This window comes from Rhodamnia argentea, chromosome 3 (assembly GCF_020921035.1).
Source record: "Rhodamnia argentea isolate NSW1041297 chromosome 3, ASM2092103v1, whole genome shotgun sequence".
NCBI classification, from domain to species: domain Eukaryota; kingdom Viridiplantae; phylum Streptophyta; class Magnoliopsida; order Myrtales; family Myrtaceae; genus Rhodamnia; species Rhodamnia argentea.
In genome coordinates this window covers 8,794,407-8,800,367 of record NC_063152.1, presented here as the reverse complement: position 1 = coordinate 8,800,367, position 5,961 = coordinate 8,794,407, and the positions used below count along the sequence as shown (strand labels likewise).

At 42.1% G+C, this 5,961-nt stretch overlaps 1 pseudogene; it reads right to left on the bottom strand.

Moving 5' to 3' along the window:
* Positions 1-2,917: 2,917 nt before the first annotated feature.
* Positions 2,918-4,833, bottom strand: LOC125312550 (annotated as a pseudogene).
* Between the last annotated feature and the right edge of the window lie 1,128 nt (positions 4,834-5,961).

Below are 5,961 nucleotides of genomic sequence, written 5' to 3'. Positions count from 1 at the left end.
AAGAAGACTGAATCTTGTTTCATAAAACTAGGGTTAGGAGAGAGTGAACATACATGGAGGCGAACTGTCAAATACTAGCAGAACAAGGAACACGAGTGCATAGAAGGACAATACTAAATCACAATTAGCAAATTAGCGTTGCATGACTAGCAAACATTAGCAAATACAGGATTATGTCACAATTACACAATTTAACTCCAAGTACAAGAAGGGTACAACAGTTGATAGCTTCTCAAACTTCCGGGAATGTTACAATCAGGAGTTCGACACTCGGACACATAGATTCAGTCAAAGAAGCAACTCAGCATACACTACAGCACAGCAACTCTATTCTTGATTCATGAGGACCTGCAAGTAAGGCATACAAACATCTGGAGGAAAAAGAAATTAATACTATGATTATTAAGAATATGCCAGGCCAATGGCAGAATCGGTAAACCGTTCGTGCCATCTGATTTAAGACGTCTCCATTGTAGCATAGTTGGCTGTTGATACCAACATCGACACAATCTCAATTTTGATCAGTAGCTTCTTACGGGAATTTTTCACACCCAAAACGACGAAAAGTGCTCCAATTCAAACAATTCCTAACAATTCGATGCCCATTGCTAAATTCTTAATCTTAGATGCATCTTCCCAACTCCTAATGCTCACCAATAAAGTCCCTCTTATACCCCAAATATTCAACTCGAGTACTTCAAGCTAAATTAAGCTTCTATCTTGTGATCCTGGTCCCGTCCATGGTTTTAAACTCTCTTCAAGAAAGGAAAAATAATGCTGAAAATTATAACTTCATAAGAGCATATCCTCATACTTTAAGCAATCTACATTGGCATCAAGCCATTTTGGTAGAAAATGAACCCCCGAAGTTTGATGCTCAAAGAATATTGATACCCTATTCCTCAATCAAGACAGGGGAGAGCTAGCCAAAAGGTCAGTGGACAGAAACATCTTTCTGCACAGCCAAAAGATCTATAATTATTACTTTTAGACAGCCACTTCTCTTCCCCTAAGACCGAGCGTGAAACAAAGGTTATAATTATCATCAAATATGCCAGCGTAATAAAACAAGGAAAGCACGATGACCATGGAGGATTATTTGCACGTGTTCTATAATTGCTCCAATGAAAGGTTAAAGGTAGAGGATGCCAGAAAACGTTACAAATGCATAAGAGCAATAAGAAGTACAATGAAGAAAGCAAGCGGGTGGATTTATGTAGCTAGCAAATGACAATTCTGAGAAGCAAAAAGAAAGAACTTTACCTCAGCTGACCCCATTCAACTAAATAAGATCGAGAACACCCAAATGGAACCTGAGAAGAGACACAATACCAAATCTTAACAGGAGTCATCCTTAATTGAATCCCAAGAGCGATCTGTCATTCCTAAGTTACACTTTCTTCATCATTTTTTATTTCATATGACATTACATTATTCACCTAAGCAAATATTCTGATGAATGGTTATTCTCGCATGGAGTTACTTTTAAGTTAACATCATCAAGGTTGCACCTTTTGCCTGCTTTAGTGGACATGGATCAAAGAAACAACCATGTCCAGGGCCAGTTGCAACTCATTGTAGCAACCTGTCTCAGTCAATATGGAGCTGTAACTACATCACCTTTCTACAAATTTATAACTCTGGCATAAATGATGACTGTTCTTGCCGCTCCAAAAGAAAACAGAACCAGATGCGGTGCTAGTCACATTACCAAAGAAAGTGAGGAAACAAGCGAAATCAATTTCTCCACAAAGTTATAAATAGATGCCCTTTAAAAGTACACTAAGAATTGCGCCAAATGAATACTCAGGAATGTGTTTTCAACCAGATAAATCGAGTCTTCAAATTCTTCAACCACTTAGAATGAGAGAGATATCTGCAGGTCATAGTATGACAGAAGATCAGATCTAAGAACAAAAAATTCCGAAAATTCACTACTTTATCTTCATATTAAATGAAGAATGTTACAGCTCAGTAACACTCTCTTTATCCGTCATGACAAGGTCCGGTATTTCCATAACTACTCGGAACTAAATTTCTATTAAGTTCCTGCACTTACATTTTGTTCCCATATTTGGATCATTACAAAAAGAACTTCATATCCTCGAGAAGGCTAGACAGCACCATTTCGATGAAATAAAGTCTGCTACAAGTAGCAAGATCTCACTTTTAGTGCATGTCCAATATCTCCTAACTGTCGCAAATTACAAAACAATATTTTATGGAGCTATAAACTAGCGTAAACTAAGTTTAGATCCCCATGACCAATAACGATATTGTCGAGGTAATATGTTAGCAGTTAACACATTTATGCATCTGAATCCAGTTTTAGTGAAGAAGTTCTGTGATCTAGTTTCTTAGTTATTTATGCTCATGCGAATATACATATTCTTTTCTGCTTAATCCCCCAAATACTATCTTGTGCCGATGTTTCTGTCAATCAGACCGTTATACCAATTACTAAAGAGGTTAAAAAAGGGTACTACAAACAGGAAGAATTTATCAGGGATAATTTCAATTCCTTTATGCAGGGAAAAAAGGTCTCAAGAGATCAAGAAAAATTAGCTTCCTAGCCAGACATACGAAGCCAGAAAAAGAAATGCTGAAATCGATAATATGAGGTTTGCTTACACACCCCTATGAAGAATGCTATAGCTCATTTTTAAACCACAGCAGAAATCCCCAAGCTCTTTCTGGAACCATCTATTTACAAAATTAGCCAATACACTCCGTGGAACTGTCAATAGGAAGGAAAATATGGAAAAACTTAGAAGCAATTGAAGGAGACTCAGGAATACAACAATCTATGCTTTGACCTATAACAATTATCTAAACACCAAATAAAAGAAAACAACAGTAAGAGGGCAAACAATAGGAAACGGGACTGCTATTTAAAAAGTGTAGATGACGAGGGTTCTTATTCCTTGTTACCAAATCTTCTAGTAATTATAGGACGTACATCATAAGCCCCAACCAGAGTCTCTAAAAAGGGAAGGAGTGCTACTAATGCACAATCTGATGGATCATCAAACCAACTCCTAATAGGAATTCCATTATTCACTTGCAACCGGAATACCTGAAATAATCAAAGTGGAGCAACCCCCAAAAGTAAGAATTCTATGTAAGGAAAAAGGTATTCAATGATTCTTCACAACACTTCCTTGCAAATATAGTGTGTATCATTTGGAAGCACTTGCACAAAACAATCTGAATTTACACTTTCCACCCTCTGCTCTAGATTTAAACCACTTGTGTGCACCCTCAGCAAATAACAAATTGGATTCCTGAATCGACGCCTTTTCAATTGATCTGGACGGCAAATCATATTCAGACAGATATGACCCATAGAACCACTTTATTTCTATTGCGGTCGAACTTCAATTTTCAGGGTGAAAACCAGAAGCTTTTAAACTAGAGAGTGCAGAAGGTAACCCAATTGAAAGTACATGGTAAAGCACAACTCACACCACAAAAAAGATGAGCACTCAAGGTAAGCACGACAAGGAAAATGAAAGTCGAAGTCAGCAAGAGGCAAACAAGTAACTGAATAGGAAGTGGACAGGAGAGTACCTGTGGAAAATAATCAATAATAGCAACTTTAGCCAAGTCAAAACCTTAGATGGTCAAATCTTTCGTGTATGTCCCATCACAAAAAGTGCATGATTCACGATAAACTCGACTTGATATTAACTTCTGGTATGGATCCAGTATGTCAAGCAGTTGCTCTGCATAGATGCTTGGGCTGGCTGCAAAGATTATGACATGGAACATGTCCACAATTCTCTCTCCAAGAAGGTTTGCAGATAAGGCCTCCTTTTTTGACATACACAGTGTGCTCTTTCATATTGAAAAAGACAGTGAAGGTACAATCCACATCATCACAGTGCTCCCATTTCGAATGGACGAGTGTCTCTGCAACAACTGCAACCGAGTGCAATGGCACTTCATAACCAGATATTCTTCATGTGTCTGTCTCATGGGCTAAGTAAATAAAAGAATCTAATTAAGGCAATCAATTTCACCGGCAGATGCACTTCAACGCATCTTCTCGATATATTAAACATGGAACAGACAGAGACGGAGATAATATCCATGGCCAAGTATGAAGGACATAGAATTATTGGAAAACACCAGCTTTTATGCATGTAAATTGCATGCAAGAACCCAACCACGAGTATTTCTGTCAATTCTACAGAGCTTCTTGGTTTTTTGGTTAATTCTATCAAACAGACCCAAAATTTGCTAAAAAATGGTTGAGACTGTGACGCTCGGGAAATTCGGACTATGTAATTTGCCCGAATTCAATAAAAAAGGAAGAAAATTGAATTTTAGTCGGTGCAAATTTCGGATCGCAAGGACGAAAGTGACGAATTTGGACGAGTTGCGAAATGTCGTTCGATTTCGATTGGATCTCGAAATCTCTGTTGCCGCAACTTAGGATTTCTAATCCTCGTGCGTAGCTTTTTTCCGGACCGAACCCAGGCCGTGAAAATCCAAATTTTATTCCCAATCGGTTAAGCCAAAAATCCGATCAGTCCCGATTTGTCGAATTACGAAACCACCCTTGGATATTATTCATGTGAGACAAAAACTATTAATTTTGAAGAGACCCGTGGGCCTCCCCTACTAGTCAAATCTGGTCAAATTTTCTAGCTGCCCACGTGACCTTCTCTCTCTCCCTCACGTCTGCGGGGCCCTCCCTTGTTGCTCACTTGAAATGCCCCCTGCACACCGAGCCTCCCATCTCCTTCCGTGACCGTTTTTGTGCGACACCACCACCTCCGACCACCACCTCAGGCCCCCACCGTCGCTCGGCCACCTCGCCACCACCATCCCGGCCGCCGTTCACTGTCGGGAAGCCCCGAAATCAGCCCCGATGTCCCCCGCTCTTTTTCGGGTCCAAGGGGCTGTGTGTGCTGCCCGGTCGCCCTGCGTCTCTTTCGACCGCCACCAGTCACCTTGACGTCTCCCTCTCGACCCCCCGACATCGACCCACCGCCGTGCGCCGCCTCGGAGCTGCCGATCGGCCTCAGAACAACCCCATCAGTCCGTCCGTTCTGTTTTCGCCGTGCCACTGTTTCATCGTCCTCCACCGTGTTTCGGTTGCACCCACTACCCGCCGACCACCCTAGGACGTCGCCCTCGACCCCTTGATGTCCCCCAGAGCCACCGGCAACCAATCACCGCCTGTAGAGCCTGATTTGAGCCCCGGCCGGACCTTCCCTGCTCTAACCCGATTTCCCTGTTTCGGCGCCCATTTTGTCCAGCCGTGGTTTAGCCGCCTCCGGCCGTCCGCCGTCACCTCCGGCGCCACCTCCGGCCACCCCAAAGACCCCCCAGCCTTGACCAACTTTTCCCCAGCCTTTGGCCACCCGAAACCCCAAAAAACAGCCCCCGACGCCCACTATTATGCTCCGTGTTCGTCCGCCCGAGCACTATTCATGTCGGCTAGCCACTATTCCGGCCGGCTCCCTCCACCGGCCGCCACCCCGCAGTCCAAAGTTGCTGTACCGAAGTGTCGTCAAGTCCCGCGGACCGCCCTTGATCAAGTTGGAAGCCCGAAGTTCATTTTGGGCCACGAGTCGTCGTCGTCGGGCCGGATCGGGCCGAGTTTGCGTTGTGGCGGCCGTTTTTGAGACCGCTCGAGCTAATTAAAATTGTGAGTTAGCCCCTAACTCTTGATTAGGATGCTAATTGCGTTCGGATTAGTTTAATTAGCTAATTAGGATATTTAGATAGATTAATTACGGTCGGACTAGATAAAAATATGGTTCGAGCTAAATGACCGTAATTAGTTAAGATTAGTTAATTAGCTAGATTATCTATGGCTAATTGGTAAGTAGAATTGATTGATTTGATTGATTGCGTTGATTGATCGCAAGCGAGCGATAGGTCAGAGATGAGCGCGCAATTGAAATTGAAATTGAAATTAATAATAGACTGGCTGCAATTGACTAATTA